Source organism: Rhodnius prolixus, unplaced genomic scaffold (assembly GCF_049639745.1).
Source record: "Rhodnius prolixus isolate KJV_2025 unplaced genomic scaffold, Rpr scaffold_6, whole genome shotgun sequence".
NCBI lineage: Eukaryota > Metazoa > Arthropoda > Insecta > Hemiptera > Reduviidae > Rhodnius > Rhodnius prolixus.
The window spans coordinates 36,808,446-36,827,844 of NW_027411634.1; the positions used below are offsets into that span (position 1 = coordinate 36,808,446).

General features: G+C 30.7%; 1 protein-coding gene and 1 long non-coding RNA gene across 14 annotated transcripts in view; one reads left to right on the forward strand and one right to left on the reverse strand.

Moving 5' to 3' along the window:
• LOC141461085 (uncharacterized) overlaps positions 1–19,399 on the forward strand; it is a 159,139-nt gene that overhangs the window by 131,033 nt on the left and 8,707 nt on the right. For 6 of the 13 annotated variants that reach the window (XM_074141771.1, XM_074141766.1, XM_074141772.1 and 3 more), the window contains 10 exons: positions 1,616–1,770; positions 2,167–2,389; positions 3,325–3,512; positions 4,862–5,384; positions 6,661–6,807; positions 12,957–13,113; positions 17,697–17,916; positions 18,022–18,244; positions 18,678–18,790; positions 19,066–19,285. The gene's annotated coding sequence lies outside the window, so the exon portion shown is untranslated. Of the gene's footprint in view, positions 1–1,615; positions 1,771–2,166; positions 2,390–3,324; positions 3,517–4,583; positions 4,688–4,783; positions 5,385–6,660; positions 6,808–12,956; positions 13,114–17,696; positions 17,917–18,021; positions 18,245–18,677; positions 18,791–19,013; positions 19,303–19,399 lie in introns of those variants that run through there. The other 7 variants (XR_012462591.1, XR_012462592.1, XR_012462594.1 and 4 more) reach the window with 7 other exon arrangements.
• Positions 11,428–12,686, reverse strand: LOC141461091 (uncharacterized). Its single transcript, XR_012462604.1, has 2 exons — positions 12,523–12,686; positions 11,428–11,848 (listed from the first exon to the last, which is right to left on the reverse strand). It is a non-coding gene; the product is annotated as an uncharacterized lncRNA (long non-coding RNA).

The window sequence follows — 19,399 nt, forward strand, 5'->3', positions numbered from 1 at the left end:
TACCAAATAAATAAAATCAAAAGTATGGGGTTCCATTCCGTAATTCATTTTATAAATAATATTCATAAGAAATATAAAAAACAATATTCGAAAGGTATACCAATATCGCTATTATCTTTTATTTCCGGTAAATGGGATTTCCCTTTCATTGTTCTACAGTATTTGAGGCAATCCGTTTGGTGGTCGATGAATTATTGATTTGATATTGAACAGACTTGGTCATGATAGTATAACTAAGTCGTTTATATATGGTTTATCAGTGCTCTACGGCCTAACTAGGTCTATTGTGCACCATGCAAGAATATATGATCTTCGACACCCACTATAAATTAAGATACTCAGAACCCACAGAATGTGGAAGAGTATAACCTCCTCCTATACCTGGTAACCTAACGATTTCTCCCTTTGTCCGCCTCTTAACCACAAGATTGAGTATGACCTCAATCCCGGCTGTGAGAGAAATCTTCATATTGTCAAGTTGGTCGAGGAGGTAAAAACATACTTTGCTTCACCTCTAAGTTCATTAGCTTTGTCATGACAACCAGTAAAGTCATCTGCTGCGACCTAAAACTTTTATTATGGTTCCCTTAAGTTCAGTGTACGTAGATTATAAGTTTCTGCAAAGATTATGTCTATGATAATTGACTAGATTTAACCTGAGGGTATGCTCATTTGAAATAGTTCACACATCACCTGCCTCTGCTAGCTTTCTTTTTTATTTTTAATTATTAGGCTTGTCAGTATAAATTAGGCTGGATCAAGATTAAGTGGCTTGTCCACTTACCCATATGAAAGATTATTTCCTATTAGACCTTCCTACATTGGGCTAAACTTTGGTTAATATTAATCTGGTACTTGAAAAGAGCGTAATTTAAGTAAAAAATTATTACCCAATTGTCGCCCTTCACGGCCTTCTTAGTTGACGTTTACTAGTCAGGATATTTGCTACCAACCACTCACTATTATCAAGATCATTTATATCATTAACCATGTTAACTATATCATTCTTATTTAATACTTCATCCGCCTACATTTGAACAGTTCTGCGCCATTGACCGTAAAACCTCATACTTTTTACCACCCGCAGTAGGCGTCAACAGAATTTCTAAATAAGAACGTTGTAGTTCCATTCGGAAGACAACGGGGGATAGGAATACTAAGTCATTTCCCGTATACTAGTATTCTCGTAGTTTATATTTCTCAGAGATCTTTTCCATGAAAACCTGCGACACTTTTTTCGTCCTAATTGATCTTGATGTGAGGTATATAGTGATGCATGATTTTCTGACAAATATAAACTTCTGTAATGTCGCTTGTTTACAAAGATGGCAAAAATCAATTATAAAAAAGGAGCAGTTTCATGTAAAAGATTACTGGAACGTTATTTAATATATTTAAAAATAATAATTGAAAATAATGCACTATTATATTTGTTACAAAAATATATGTGTTGTGAAAATAATTTTTAAATCTCATAACTTTATTTTCTAAATTTAAGAAAGAACTTTTAGCTTTTCAAAAGATTATTAATGAAATTTGTAAAAATGTTAACTTTATTTATATTATCTAATTATTAAAATAAAATAAAATGTGTACAGTTCAGATCTTTTTTTAGATATTGATTCTTCTTTAAGCATTCCAATTTGTTCGTGCTACACGATAAATATTTACAAAAGTAACTTATAAGTCATGGACTACCAAATGGACCAGTTATTTTTATGCAGTTATGGTGGAATCGATTATTTTTTCGTTGATAGTCATTTTAAAAAGGTTAGATCATTTGGTTCATTTGATATAACAATTTTTTCTTCTGTAATGTACAAATTACCTAATTAAAGGCGAGATGTGTTTCTTATTCAGTAAAGTAGACGAAACTTATATGTGATGTAGACTAAGATATTTTAAATGTATTATATTGATGTTCAACCAAAATAATAATAAGAATGATAATTGGGTAATAAATATCGAAATTGTAGAAAATTTGATTCAGTATTTTAAAATCCAAAAATAAAGAAATATATTTTGTTAATACCAATTTCAGTCAAGCCTACTTTTATAAAAAAAAAATGTACTAGTGGAAAAAAATTGTAAATACGTATATTATTCAGAAATATATTATTAATTGATTGGAATATCAATTTTTAGTTTTTGTCTTTCTTGTTACAGAAGATTACTATTGATCTAAGACAGAAAATGTGGTCCAAATTAAGTCCTAACCTCAATTTCCAGTTTCTTACTAGAGAATATGCTGCATTAACAAATGAAAGAGTTGTACCACGTACAAAATGCTTCCTAAAGTGATTTCGTCAAGAACATAATAGAGATGTACCGGCTAAGTTTAAATTAGTATGGCAGATCAAAGTGGCCAAAACTGGTGATATACTTTAAAGTAAGTCTTCCTTTAATGTCGTCAAAGACAAAATTATTTAGGGTAAATGGTTATGGTTTGAAACTTCTCATAATCCATCTTTATTTACACAGGCACAAGTCCCGTGTCTCAATCACTTTTTGGACCAAAAATCCTTCTTTAACACTTATATAAGTTAAAGGACCTTAAACGTTCTATTCATTTCCAGATTTGAAGGTCGGTTATAAACCGTGCAAAATATAATCCCCCCCACTCCCTTTAATGGCCTTAATTATACTTATTAAAATTTGAATGCTAACTGTTCAAGGCATTGTAAAGGACGGTTTTTCTGTCTATACTTCTTACTCCAGTAGTTGTGGTGTAAACTGAAATAATAAACTTCAATCTTTTACCGCCCTCAAAAAAAAAAAAAAACATTCTAGCGTACCATGGCAATATAAGCGTATCGAAAAGTCATGAGTACAGACAATCGAGAAAAAATATTACCGACTTTTATTGGGATGTTTCTTGCACCTTCTCTTACCAGCCAGCCCACCACTTTATCAACAACAATTCCGCATCGACTAGATAGCCAATCTGTGTAGCTTTCTTCTTTTCGTTTTAAGTTTTTTTTTTTTTTTTTTTTTTTTTTTTTTTTGTAATATTCTGCTAGGGCTTATAAAGGTCTCAAATAATTCCTATGCAGCTTCCAATATGTAGAAATGGTCTTTTACTGCCTAGAAATGGACGCTTAAGGAACCACCTGAAAGTCGTCTCACATCTACATTAAAACGGGGAGAATTTCCCGAAATTTACTTATTGAAACTTATATTTTGGCCATTGGTAGGCGTAATTTAAACAAAACCATTGCAGTTGCAGACACAACTGTGGGCCTACCTACAAAATTGGTTTTGAATGTTTATTTTTACAATATCTAGCCATGGATTATTTACTGAAAAATTATTTCTTATTTTTAGGGAATTCAGTAATAGTATCGCCGTTTGAAAATTATGTTTCGAATATTTGGTCAGCTGCTTTAGCATAAAGATTTAGACGAATTGACTGGTCATTTTAGAAGGGTTTCAAACTGCTATGTGTGTGGACATTCCAGATTAAACACAGACACATTGGGTTCTGTATTTATGGCAGAGAATAGACAATATCTGTTAGTATGTATTTATTCTGTAGCCATGTCTAAACTACACCTTAATTTCGAAAAGAAAATTTTTCAAACATTCGTGGATTTATCCTTATGAAAACCAGATTGCCTGACAGTTTTATATTCCTCAATCATTTCTGTGATCTAGAAACTATTCATATAAACTGAAAGATTTTTTTTTTTTTACTGGCAATCATTGAAATGATACATGGAACAGAAAACTCCGTTATTTGAAAATTTGATCATCAATATCCAAATTCTCTGGTTAAAGTATGATATTTCTGGTTTCACATTTGCAAACTTATTGAATCAGCAAGTAGGTGATTAAAATTGTTTCTGTTTTTATGGGCTATTTACAAATATTTTATAATAATTATTTTATTATATCTACAAATAAAACTTAATGAAATAAGTAAATGCAATTCAAAAGAGAACAAATTAATCTTCACTTGGGCAAAGTTCTAGATTTCGCCGCTAGATTGTAGTAACTGTTTATGCAACTTGAAAAATTAATAAAGTGCTCAGTTCAAGTTGTTTTGTGTATTAATACTTTTATTTAATTAATAAACAATGTGATCACAAATAAAAATGTAAATATTCAGCTCAAGAAATGATTATTTACTTCAGTTACGGATTATTAAAGAGAATTTATTTATAAGTTGAAATATTGAAAGTTTAAGTTTGTCTGAGTACCCTGTCTGTACAGCATTTTGAACTCTTTTTTGTTTGTTAAGATTTGATCAAAAATTTGTTAAGAACAGTGATTTTTCTACTAAATCATAATCACATAGTGCTGAATTAAGAGTAATATTTATTTTTGACATGATACAAACTGTCTACTTAGCAGAGGTGGACATTTTCAAGTGACACTTAATTTTAAATTTTCTAAGTACTGAATAAAATGTAGGTAGGTTTGTAAATGTAAATTTTATTGCTTAAAGAATAATAATTTTATATTAATATTCAAAAAATTTATTAGTTTTCTGTAGTTGTTAACCATTTTAAGACAGGCTGTTAAATTCAGTGCCGATACAACTTTTTACGCTTTGGAGTAAGTAATAAAGTCTTGATTTGTAGTTTTTGTCTGGCACGATTAGAACAAAACATGGTAATTGGAAATGCAGTCTATCCTCTTCAAAACAATATAAGTAATGAGTGTAACTTTTCAATAAATAGTTAAGGTAGGAGCGACCATTCTTGAATTTATGAAACCAGTGTTGAACAGACCTGTTACCATTCAGGGGCACAAATTTTGTTGATTTTTTTCTTCTTTGCAGACGAGTCGTATTCAATTCACTTCTTTGAATCACTAAATTTTGTAATTTTTCGTTTGACGATGATTAATTTATTTAAAGGAGTTCCAGAAGTGGCAGAGAATTTTTGAAAAATATCTGTGTTTGTGGAAGTATCTTGGAGGATGGATGTGCTAGTAACTCTTAAAGTCAATTCTGTACAATTTATTGTTCTGATACCTGATGGATAGTTAAGTTACTTTCTGAGAAACTTTTCCAGCGGAAATTGAATATTATTAAATAAAAGTCTTTAAAGATTTTTTTTTTTTATCAGCTTCTCAGGTGACGATTCAGTTGTTAATTATAAGGCCAGGTAGCAGGGAGAAATGATGGGATAGGTCACGAACAGTGAGACGAAAAAGAAAGTAAGATATACAATCACTATGCGTGACTGGCTGAGCTTTTAGTACACAAACAATTACTACAGTAATGTTAAGCTGAAGGGAGCAGAAGGCAGGTAACGTTAAGCAGAATGACGTTGCGTGCTTAAATGACAAGCAAAAGTGGTGAATCATCGCTGTGCCACCGTCAATAAACTAATGAAAATAACACTGTTTGCTGCCCAGTTAAGGGGATCAGCGATTTTGTAAGTATGACATCGTTCATTTAAAACTCCTACATTTCTACCAGTGACAGAAAATGTTGATCGCTATCTTCTAGATAGGTGGGAGTGATATGACGACTACTCTGTTCATTATTCGTACTTAAGTAGTCATTACGTCATCAGCTATTTTTACTTTTTTGTCATTACTTTTTAACTTATATTCCAGTCCATTCAATTTATTTTTATTCCTTTTATCTGGGCCAATTTGTTTTTTATACTCTTGAATAAAAAAAAAATCTTGTTAGTTCAAAGAAAAAGTATTCGTACAGATAAAATTTTTTTTAATTTTATTCAATGTAGGAAATACACGATTTTGAGTTGAGATCTCTTGAGTCAGAAAAAGTGTATGTTAAAAAATGGCCACGGTCTATGATCAGTAAAAATCAAAAACGGAAAATCCCATAAAGTTGCAATTTGGATTTGCAATTGGAATTTGAATATTTGGATTAGATGTCATCCATGCCTAACATTCAGCTTTCTATCGAAATATATCAATGTTACTGAATGGATTTTTTCTTTTTCTTTTTCTTAACGAAAATATGTTCTTTTTCTTTTAGCTTTAATGTAGATTTATATGTTTTGATTTTAGAAAACTATTTTTAGGGCATTTTTAATTGTATGGAATGTGGTACCAGCCAACAGTGTAAATCTATTTAATGCCTGTACAAAACTAACGAGAAGGAAAAGTGTCAAACTTGCTAGTTTTAGAAAAAAAAACTTGACATAAGTCCATAGTTGAGGTTGAGGAGCAAATGTGTTATATCTGTGAATTGTTTTTTCATGGTTAAGATACCTTGTAAAATTAGTGAATTGTGTTTATTCAAATAAACGATGTTTAGTTATAAAGAAAATAATAAACGTTGTTTATTTTAAAGAAAAGAGGTCGAGAGGCTTTTTTGGTAAAATATAGAAACAACTTGGTGGAAAACTAAGTTGAATTTCCTGTTGTGTGATTTGCATCACAAACTTCGTATCTCATGGAAGTCTCCTAACGAAATATTAAATTTGAACTTGATGGTTTCATATTTCAATTAGTATTCACAGACCTATACTATTTATAATTTATATCAAACTTTTATATTCAGGCAAAAACTATCATTGAAAAGCTGACATGATTACAAATTCTAACTTTTATTGTGAGCAATTTTGCACTAGAAAAACGAACGAACGTGATGGATGTATTGGAAATCATTTGCTAATTGATTATACTAAAGTTTAAATTATATTAAATTTTATTCCTTTCTTTTTTTTTTAACAGATTATTTAAGGAATATTGAGATATTGTGGAAACAAAGGAGTTAGGAAAGACCTTAAAAATGTCGAGGAAGAGGAAAAATAATTTCTTCTTGAAGGTTACAGCCCACTTAAGTGTAGGCCCACATTATGACCCTTACCTGTAACAGAGGTATTTATTTAAATTTTTAATTTCTAATATCATTGAAATAGTATTAAGTAATTTATAAATGAAGCCGAATGGAAATCGAAAATAATTTAGGAAATTATTCAAGAATTACATTTTACAATAACTCGTTTTAGGTGGTGATTAGAATTAGAATTAGTAGGATGTAAAAATGACCTAATGTATAAGCTTAAAAAAAAAAAATAAACAGTACAGTTAGGAAAAAAACAAAAACAAAATCGAAACAGTAGTGTTCTTTATAACGTTAGACGCGATTAAAATAGAAACACACTGTTGTACGCATCTAATAGTGCTTTAAGTGAATGATTAAGTTAAGTTGATTTAAAGGAATAAATAAATGAGTGGACGTGCCTTAAAAGTAAAACATTAACCAGCTCAAGCTTTTAACTATATTAAACAGAAGTGGTTTTCTTTGCCTCAGCTACCTCGCACGATGCCATCCGATATATCCATTTCTGGACCTCACCTTACATCGTTCTCTTCCAGGTTTTTAGGAGTTCCGGTTTTCTTCTCCCAAGCAATGCCCGATCTAAATGAATAATTTTTCTCCTCTTGTAAGTATTACGGGTGCCAGTCTACGATTTGCGCTTGTTTTAAAGCCATGTTCAAGGCTTTTCTTCCATATTCACTGCATTAGTTTCTAAAAACAACCTTCTGGCATTTTAGAAGAAAAATAATCAGTTAAGTATTGTAATAAAAGCAGATTTGACAATAAGCCAACTCAAGCGATCTTATTAGAGGAGAAGCATTGTAAAGAAGGGAACAAATATTAAGGATCACCTGTGAAAAAAGAGTTGTAGGGTGATCAGATCAAAATCACAGAAGAAGAAGATCTAGAAGAATTAGGTAGAAGCAACAGCAGGTGCCTGTGAATAATAAAGTAATTAAGACGAAGAAGAAACCAGACGGTCTTGGTCAGGGATGTTTGGAGCAAGTAGACCGATTTCTAACTGCGATACAACAGAATTATGGACTACTACAGAATTACCATGGATTGCAGAAAGGGAAACATGCTAATTTGGATATTATTCCAGATTTTTCTTCAAATATCGATTTTCTTAGTTTTACGTATTCATACTACTGTAATACGATAATAGCCTCAGTTACTGAATCACGCTAGAATTTTTATATTCATAGCGTGCTACTTTCTGCGAGAAATCCAATCTGCCTTTCACCTCGGTTGGTGGACGGAAGTTCTCAGTGACTGGTCTCAGGAGTGAACTGAAGATTAACTGCCCGTGAACTCTCTAAATTGTAACTACTTTTGTTTTTCGTTTTTTTTTTTTCAAATTTCTCAGGTCATAATGACATAATTCCTCCCCTAACATTAGTCATTAAAAAATTTGCGATCTGAACCTAAACTCTACTTTTTTTTTAACTTAGATACTAATTGTTTATATTTAGATATATTACTTTTATATATTACTCCGGGCGCTAATGACCTCAGATGTTGACGAGCATTTAAGAAAAAAAAAAAAAATTTCTTGGAAAAAAAAATTATTTTACTAAGGTGAACGTATTAAATGAAATTAAGGATGCATGGATGCCCACGATACAACTTTCTAACGAAATAAACCATGAAGTTCATAATAAAATAATAACAAGGAAAAACAGAGCTAACAGCAAACACCGAACATTAAGTACTTTGAACTGCTAACAAAATTAAACTAAGTTTGTGAGAAACAAAACGAATACAAAAAAAAAAGCAGTCAGTTATTTGTTCCATTTCACACTCCATTTCCTGTAGAGCACTTTATGAAAGTATTACAGTACAGTCTTTAAGGTTGTGAATGTGGTTTGTAAGATATAAGTTTGTACTCTTAAGTGTAGGTCTGCTGTATTGTCCGTATTTCGTGTAACACTAGCAATTGATAGTTTTGTAGTTTCTTGTTTATTCCTTTACTTGAATTGGAAGTGTAATGTCTTTCTTTGTTGAGAAGAGTTTTTATTAGTTGGTACTTACTACTTACACTATTTTTATAGTTTATACTGCAGTTGTTTAACTACAGAATCTATTTTCTTCTACCCTTCTAGTAGGAAACTCTTCTACTTCTTCTATTCAGAGATTTCACAACTTTCCCTAAGGTTTCATAACTTTTCCTAGGTATTAATAAATTATAATTTAACAATTTCCTTAAACATCACAGAAAACTAATATAAGCCCTTCGGAAAATTCTATTTTGATCAAACCCGGACTTAAAAAATGTAACTCTCATTAATATTAATTGTCTTATTAATATCTCAATATTATGTAAGTCAACATTTCTCAACCGCCTGTTTGTGGAAAAAATTCTATGAGGAAGATTTGTTTTAAAAACCATCTGAATGGAACTATTTATTTGTATCTGCTACTGGTCTAATTAACCTAAAATCTTGCTTGATTTGGGCAATTCGCTGGCTACTCCAAGGTCAAAGTCCCGGTTCCAGAAGATACATCTGTCATCTGCAACCTTAGGAAAGAGAGGTATTAAATTAGAAGCATCATGCGTCCATCCCCCAATCCTCTACTGGCAACTGACTTATCACCGATTGTGAACCGTCAGTGATAGGCTCGCGGGTTTGACCCTGACAATGTTAACTAACTGCCCGTACGCCTTTTTAAGGGACGAAGGCACAAAAAACAACCTATTCCAGAATAGAATGTTAGCCGAAAATTATCTGCTAGAAGTGCAACTTTACTGCAGTGACTTTTTTTCCGGAATTTAGTTTTTCTTAAACCTAGCTCCAGCGATTTTCTTTTAACTTTGTGTGCTACTTATATAATACCAGAGCTATTTAATATTAAGCTAAAAATTTTGTAATAGTATTTAGTTATAATTTTAGCATTGATAGAATACTTAGATTGAAGAAAATCGTCAAATTGAAAGAGCCTTTTTACCATATCTAATGTCGTATTTTTCGGTTATCTTGAAAACGTTTCTCAATGATAGAAATGTATCTATTATCGCTTCCCCCACTCGTTAAAACATGTCCTGTGTTTATATATAGCTCTTACTGGAGCCTTACTATCTTGTTACTAAAATAACTATAACTGTGAGGTGTAAGGTTTATGTAGTGTGACAATAAAATCGCCTACTATAGCTCTAAATGTAACTTTTGTTAGGTTAATCTAAATAAATGTTCAACATAACTTTTAAAATTGACAAAACGTCCTGTAGAGTCCAGACTCCACTCTGCTATGACTCTACGTCTTCTAGAGATGTCATTTTATTATTATCGTACCCTAATCCCAAACGCCAACAAAATTGTTTGAAAGATTTAAATCTTTTTTTACTTAATTTTTCACCACATTCTTCAGCGAACTAACTTACTATTGTGCTTGTGTAGATTAACTACATATGTATTAACTAATTTGCCAACCAGTTGTTTTTTTTGTATTAAAAAGTAAAGATACTCTCTTGAACATGACATCACTCACTTAGCTATTACTAAGAAATGTTTACTTAAAATTGATATTTGATTTTATCACTATTTTACTAACGTATATATTTTTATCTTTTTAATTCACCTTTTTCTCTTAAAAAGAAATTGTAACAAATCTCTTACATAATCTATTATTAATTTTATCTTCAATTTTGATGTTTCATTGTTTTCCGGATAAACTAAAAGAAATCATTACATACCTAGTAAGATTTTGCTATGTTTATTAGGAAGCTTTATATTACATTATTAATATAGAATATATGTATACAGGAGAGATCTCTACTTTTTTTACAAGGTCCAGATTTATCCCATCAGTAATTTTTGGGTATTATCTTCTCTGGTCTCCAAGTAATCCAGAGGTATTTGTCGGAAACTACTTATTGCAACGCAAGATATACTGTTTTCCTCCTGCACACAATCTGCACAAAAGTTGTGACACCTTTTGGAGATGTTTTCTGAGCACATAGTTCATTGTACAAAGATAAAAATGCCATGTGATTACACATGGGAATGCAGTAAGTACAGGTCCAGAGTCTAGGCCAGTTATCACTAGAGATGCTGTTGCCTAGACCTTAGAGATTAGTGGGTTGGATTTGAATGTGCTTGATGGCTCCTTGTAATCTTCCAATCTATGTATTCAACTTCAAGAAATAGTGCATGTATATCCAAGGCAGGGATATACATCAAAATAGTCGCGTCATCGCCACCGAGACAGTCATATATCTTCCTTGTGGTAGAGAAGGATACCTAGGAATCCCCCATGTCCCCTCCCCCACATCGTCCCAAACCTTTTCACAAAGAATAAGTCTAACTCTAAAAAGTACCTCTTCGTAACAGAGAAATGTGGGAATAGAGTAATTACTTCTCAACTATGGTACAATTAACATCTATTTATTCAGCTATTGGTTGTCAGATATTATGCCGTTAATGTTTAAACAACTAATAAATAATAAATTATAAACTGTTTGATATTTAGAAACTGTATTATTCACTATTTTAGTATTTAGAACTCATATTTTATTACAGCACCCACAAATAAATGTTAAAACTAATTAAACAAAATAAATGAATAATAAATAAATGAATGATTCATATCCGTAGCTGAATTGTTTCTTTAATGTAGAAACATTATTTCCTTAAATAAAATGACATCACTTTATAAATATAGTAAAATAAACTTAATACTGTAAAAATTGGATTTTAATTATTAAAGTCGGGTATAATAAAAAATTATCACTTTAAATACAAATTACAAATGGTTACTATAATCTGAGTCACTCATACAGTTTTGTGGAATTTGATAGTAAATTATAATTATAAACACTGCAGAGAAAGAAATCTATGCGATTTGATTTGATCTCTTTTAGTTTAAACAAAGGGTCAACCGGCTCGCAATTTGAAGAAGATTCTTCTATTTATTTTATTTTATTTGTCAACAATATTTTTTATTTTGTTCAGTTTTAACAGTTAGCACTGTTATTTATGTACATTACAAACATCTCTCTCTTATTAGTATTGTAGTCCTGATAAGGAACTATATGTATTTGGAAAGTTGGCTTAGTTTCATTTCTTTGATGTACTGGCTAATCATTACTCGAACACCCTAGAACAAAAGTTGGTGTAATGTTAATTGAAGTAAGTCGGTTTTAAAAAATTTGAAGTTGGGAATTTAAGAATTAGAATCTTGAGAATTGAATTTTTAAAAAAGTTGTTTGAGTTCACATTGGGTTGTTTTCATTCTGTTAGGTTTCGTGTTTCGTTTAGAGAAATTTTACCAGAATTTAGAAAGTTTCAGTTTCTTTGTTACCCACTATCACCGATTTTTGAATATTTAATTGTACTATCTTGCGTTCAGGTGTAATTGGCGTTGATTTATTGGTTTTAGGGCAAAAAAGCAATTCAAGGTCAAGCTCATTTCACAAAGCCATCAGAAACTTGTACTCTATGTTTTTTCGGTATTTTTTACTTGTACTCTATATTGCAAACTGAGATCCTCACTTAGAAAACATGTCACTTCGCCAGGACAATTGATACTGCCCTAACAGTCTTTGCAAAAAAATGAATCAAGTGTTAGTTGAGGATGAGCTCCGGTTGCCTGCTGGAAAGCAAAATCATAGTTACAAAAAGCAGCTTAATCCAATGGGGATGTCACTGAATTCTTTGATTTTGCAATATTCTTCCTAGGCAGGGATTCACAAAATCTTCAAGCAATAAATCGCGTCAATTTTACTTAAGGATTGTAAATAATATCATTAACTTGTTTAAAACGAACGTAACTTATTTTTAGAGATGGTCTTCAACCATTGATTCATTCTACCTGTATTTTCATTTAAGGGTCTGGTTATTTTATGAAAATTAACAGCAACAGTTCGATAAATCCTTTAAACATTATTATTTCTAGGTTTCACTACATCATTTAATATGTAAATAACCTTTTACTATATTACCTTCTGATGAAATGCACATAATTGTGATTTTATCCTATACAACATGTACGTAAGTTATGTGATGGCGTTTAACCCTAGGCATTTTAATAAGTTTTATCAAATAAGTAAATCATTTCTAACGAATTAAAATTTTGCTCGTAGCTTCATCAATTATCTTGATTAAAATAGTCGAACGTAAGAACTAAATAATCAGGAAAACGGTTAACCATTATTTCTGTTTTATTCTTTACCAAATGATGTATCTGCTTGTATATTTTGTTTTAGTTTAACATCACAATTGACATCAAAAGCACCACATCTACAACAAAATAGCCAAACAATAAGTCAACAAAAGTTACTACAGCCTTCAGTTTGACCTAGATATAGCTTATCTGTTACCTGTAAGGACAGTTGCAAATGTAAAGAAAGAATACAAATCAAGGTCAGTTTTAACACCATCATCGTACTTCAAGTTAACATAATCGCAACAACTGTTCTGTATAAGTGCATGCAAAATTATTTTTAATATTTTGTAACTTCATATAGCATTCATTTTATACAACGAAATTATAAAGATATGATTGCTGAAAAAAAGTAGCAAAAAATTGATAATGGGCTTTACATTTTTCATATTGACTATTTCAGCGGGTAATAAAGTCTGAATTAATGTTATTTTACTTATTTAAATTACGAGGACATAATGAAGACTTGAAGATTGAAGCGAATGATTTTAGAGTAAGCAATATTATAAGATTTTTCCATTTTGTTTACGGTATGTGCTTGATATTGTGATATATTGATGATGGGAAAATCTCACATGATTTTTTTTTAATATTTCTTCAATTCTCATGATGGAAAGGTTAACTAAATATCAGAAGTTTAATTAAAATTAAGGCGATTTGTTCTAAAAACTGTAAAGCTTTTAACTGACACTCTTTAATGTATATATGTATAAATAGATTAAGTATATCTAAGGGAACATGTGCTTAGTATGCCAGATTTAAAGAAACTTTTCAGACTGTTCAGAAAGGGAAAAAGCAGAACAAAAGTTCGAACCAAGATTGGGTAATAATTATTTTGTAACCTAGCACACAGGCACTTTTTGTATTTCTATATTTTTTAAATCTGAAAATAAATATTTTATCTATTACTTACGAATGGGTAACTTATAAATTCTGAATGGGAGAATTTGTTTTAATCGGTGAATAAGAACGCGTAGAAGAAATATTGTGTTCAACGTTAGTTCTTCTTTTTTCCAATTCTACCGTTTTACTTTTAAAAAACTGAAAAAATGTTATTTATAGTTATATCAGATCGGTGAGTATGGTGGTTAAAGGTTAATTTAACATTTTGGATTCGGGTGTGGCCAAACATTTATCTTGTTAAAACAACTATTAGAGTGATGGGTGCTTAATGATTAGTATGAATTAGCTGGGAACCAACCTGGAGTTATTATTAATGAATCGAATCCTTTTATACCCACCAAGCACGTAATAAGAATTTTGCTAGTTGTCAATTTTGTTTTTGGAGTTTATATTGCAGAATAATGAATTTAGGATGATAAATGATCCCTTAACTTTTGTCCTTTATTTTTATTTTAATTGACAATAGCGAAATGACTTTTTTTTGGTTTTTAAATATATTTTTTCGTGTGAAATCTGAAACTGATGAGAATAATTGAAAACAGGTTTGTCGAATAAGATCACCTGCATTAACTGGTTTCGCGGATTTAATCTTTACTAAAAAATCTTTAACTTGAGATTTTCGTTTGTGTATGGATACGAACTTTTTGACCAGAATGGATTTTAAATATTTTTCCCCTTTAAATTTTCTCCTAAATGGCTCTCAATTTAATTTTTTTTTTTTCCTTATGTTGAACTTGAACACAAATTAGCGATTGCAACTATATGATTTTGCGAACCTAAGGGCAAACACTACAACTGTTAAGAGAAGTCTTCATTCTTCACACAAGAACAAACTATAAAATAGATCTTGAAGGTAGCAGTGGTTTTGGCTATTAGCCTCTCCCCACACAAATCTATCTTTTCTACGCTTACTCTTTTAAATTTTCTTGCTTAAGTTAGCAAAGTTATTTAATGCTGAATGTTTAATGCAATTATAAAATTACTAATCGTAAAACCAATGGTGAAATTAGTTGATTCCGTTTAAAACTGTCGTAGGATAGGTCAAAACTAAACCTCCGGGAATCGAAACATATTTAAGAACCTTGAAACAGTTAAATGAATACATCCACAAGTACAATCCTTATTTATTACTACATTCAATCTTTGGTTCGTTCATTCATTGTTGCTTTCCTTCATAGTAATGGAGGTGAATGAATTTATAAAAAATAATTTAAAATAAAAAAAGAATAGAATGATGAAAGAGGGGATAGTTTATGAAGTAGGTTGACTCAAGGTCAGACAGTTTGACGTGTGGGGTATGACGCCGACCGGCCTTACGTGTAGGTTGTAGTCAAGGAATTGTAACGCCCATCTCATCTCGACGTTCCTCTCTTTTAAATTTCCTTCCATTTTTTTAGCATCATAACAATTTGGACTTTGAAATAATCATAATACATTCTCTTGTTATAAATTTCATACTGGCAGCCCAAGCGTTAGTAGTCACGGAACATAACTAGTTTCTAAACTAATGGTCACCTGCTGATATTCAGACATTCACATTTTCTATTTTCTAATAACAATGTTTGAACTGAGAAGATCCCAAAACATGTATTTTCGGTGTAAACATTGATATATTGCGATATTTGCTTTGGATTATGAGTTGATTGTTAGGCACACTTGATTTCGCTGATGGCTTAAAGATATTACGACCTAGCATACTTGGACATTCGGACTCATTTTAAATTTGCCGTATAATACTAATGATTAATTTGGAAAACTTTATCGTTTAATTGGCTCTCAAATAAAAGTAAAAAGTGCTCTCAAATGTTAAGTACTTCAACCGTAAATGGTGGAGACTGTTCTTTCTAAACCAACAAAGATGACGACTATAATTAGTTAATTTTTTTCGAAAATAGATGTTATTTTCTTTCAATACCTGAGCGGGCGTTGGTGCAATAGTTACGAAGCGTTGCTTTGTAAGTGGAAGCTCCCAAGTTGGAAATCTGGGTGTCGCTATTTCATATCTGCTAAAACAAAATTTAATAACCTGAAAAAATAGGCATTACTTTACTTACTTTCTTCTTTTCTTTCAAAATAGTTTACTTAGTGCCCACAAAAACCGTGTTTATACATATTTCTGATTTTTATTTAAAATAGCGTTTCCAGAAAGATCTATCTTTTTAAAGGCACTCCTCTCCTCAAAAGTACGTTTCAGATAGAGCAGTTTTTGAATATATCAAGTTGGGAGAAAATCAGTAAACCCAGAAGTACGATTTTAAAGATTTAGATTTCTGGTGAATCTGAATATTCAGTTTTAGTTCACAAAACTTAAGAAGACTTAAAACCAACATCTGCAATCAACAACACTTATGTTTATGTAGTGTCCTGTTTTGTATTTCACTTTTAAAATGATTTGCTTTACAACCTTCAGATGTTAGTCTCATTTCAGCTTGCTATCTTTTTGCACGGTGTTTAAACATTATTTACGATAAGGGGCAAATATTAAATTGATGTTTACTGGTCGGTTTTTATTGTTTTATTGAAAAAAGAATATTATACTTAATAAGTACGATATAGTTGCTTTTAGTATTCGACATTAACACTTATTTTCAGCTTATATTCTGGACTTAATAAGCAAAAGAAGTTTATTTCAAATATCTTTTAAGCGTATGTATGCAATTTATTGTCATAAAGTCACAAAAACTAAATGGGTTTTTTACAAATATTTTATATTAACAAATTCAGTCTTATCAAAGGAAAAAATAGTACTAATAAATGTAGAAAAAAAAATGTAAAACAAAAAGGAAAAAATAATAAAAAAACAAAAAGTTATAACACAAAATATACAATTATTTAAACATTTATCTACTTTAAAAGCTCAGACTATAAACTGAAATAAAAAAAAATCGAGTTAACAATACTTAAAATTCATTCTTTAACTAACTTAATAAGAATTTTCTGTGGCCAGAAGATAGTATTTATAAGATTATTTAAGTTATAATTCGAAAATAATTGTTCTACCCTGGTCGTGGTTGCAAGGCAACAGTTACTGATTCAGATAGCTATTTCAGTAGGTGAGAAGAACGCATAGTACTGCAGGTCGTCTCTCACATCCGAGTTGCATTCTGTACTTGGCTGTGCATATTTAAATTTAACTTTCTCGCGGGCTTACAATAATACCGGCCAATCTTAACTGTGAGAGAAACCTGATTTGAACAATAGTAACATTGTAGTAAAGATAGTCTTCACGCGTTTCTAAACCACTTACACGATGGAAGTAAGTATTAAATACAAAATCTGCTTCTTTTGACAGCTGATGATTTTCGAATGCGAAAACTAGATTGTAATCATTTTCATCAACAAAATCCTACTATCCCAGACATGATAACGCAAAAGCACTCTTAGTGCTTAAGTTCAATAAACTGGGATGAGTTCCAATTTCAAAAACATGTAAGAATGTTTAGGTAGCTTATCAATTGTCATTTTTAGTAGTATACTCTAATATGTTCGCGGATACCACATACATATATTGTTCTAAATATGAATGTTCTAAATGGACGGAATTCAGATTTAAGTTTTTCAAAGACGCCTTCATTAAATAAGTTTTGTTGCCTAAGAAATGTTTGTATTTAATAAAATATAAGGATTAACTGAAGTAAATAGTTTTAGCGTTGTGAAGGTGCGTTGTTGAACTGTACTGTTAATTTTACGGATGGTTGTTGGATTTAATACTTCAATTAAAAGATTCATGAGCTGGTTGAATGCTTTAAGTTGTGTTCCTTTAAATTCCGTATCTATTTCAGTAAAGATGTATAATCAGTAATAAACTAGTTCATCTATTTATTATGTTAATTAACAATTATGCCCGATATTTTCTAAAATGGAACTTCTTCTTTCACAGCGTTTGAATAAAAGGTGTCCAGGATCTCCAGTAATTTTGAACAAATGAGTCTCTTTGGATTATTGATTGCTGCTAATAATAGTTCTAGGATGCGCGACTAAGAAGTCATAATTAGCTTATATTCTGGACTTAATAAGCAAAAGAAGTTTATTTCAAATATCTTTTAAGCCTGCAAATACACCAGGGACAGATTGCTTAAGCACGAGTTGAACTTATTCAGGTTTATTTTTTATATATAATAATAATAATAATAATTATCCCTAAAATTTAAGGCCAAAAAGTTCTTATTTTTCTTTTTACTTCACGTCTATCTTGTAAAAATCAGGCTGCACTTTCTTACATGAGAGGCTTTTGCAATACCAAAATTGATTTTCTTGTCATCGAAGAAGTAATTAAAAAAATTTCCTGGAAAGAAAAAAAGAGGAGAACCATTAGAAAATTGGATTTCACACCTGCAGGAAGATGATTTGAGAAGATAGGGATTTTTCGTGAATCAAATGGGAGGTTAAAGTCAATCTTGGGCAGAAGAGCCGATCTAGGAGTATCAGGTACTAACAAGAAGTATTAGTACATGCTATTTAGATATGCCTCTAAGTTTGTGACTACGTTAGTATTCCAGATATGAAGAGTTTGCATGTTATTTTTGTAGCAGTTGTCAGCGGGTACGCTAAACCCAAATAGGTGCTCACTTCAACTGCATATTCAAATTATCTCTATGTAAATTACTTATATTAAACATAGTTTAAAATAAATCTTACAGCTCAGCGCAACGCGACTTTCAACTCAAGAACTACTTATAGAATAGAATTTTAAAATCTACAGGATTTCACTACTTTTCTTAAATAGGTTAAAAGAATGTAAAAAGAAAGTTTATTCTATTGTTTTGAAACAATTACATTATCTGAGAAACTAAAAATAACAAGGAAACTGACTTTAAAATAAAAACAATACAAATTATTTACACTAATTTCTCAATCACAGGAAGTGTAAAGAAGAATATTTAGATACATGTCTCACTTCTGATTGACGATTAAAGTTGAAGTTAGTTTCAATAGAAACCGAAGAAACCTGTTTCTTGATAGTTAATCTGCTTTGTAAGTTAGATGTCTATTTTTTAATATGTAGTTTACATTTTGTTTATGAAAATAATTTTCTGAACATTCAGTATTGATTTAGATTTTAAATTTATAGTTCATTTAAAACTATAGTAAATAAGAGAAAGAAAATAATTTTAACTAATTAAGAATTAATAAGTTCCGTTCAAGTAATAATTTAGTTTTATCATTAAGATGTTTCTTAATAAAAAGAAATATGTAGTATATGTTTAAGATCCTACCTAACTAAAATTTCTATAACCTGTAAAAAATAGAAGTTAAACAAAAAGTAGTTGGAATAAAAACTTGAAAGGATTACGGCAAAAAGTTAGAAGAAGGAATAAAATGGATGAAATTGATTTAACGCAAATTAAAGGATTAAGAAAATGGTGAAGTTACTAAGAATTCCAAGGATAAAACCCAAGAAATGATCAAATATTAGAAAAGTGGAGGAAATGTTTCAGAAATCAGAGGATAAGCGATTTGGGAAGTGAATGACTACATAGGCAGAGGTAAATTTAGTCGCAGTTTTAACATAAGTTAAAGTTTTGGAAGCCCTTGGTGTTGTTGCATGCTGCAGGCGCATATAGTTGGTCTTGGCCTGTTTTA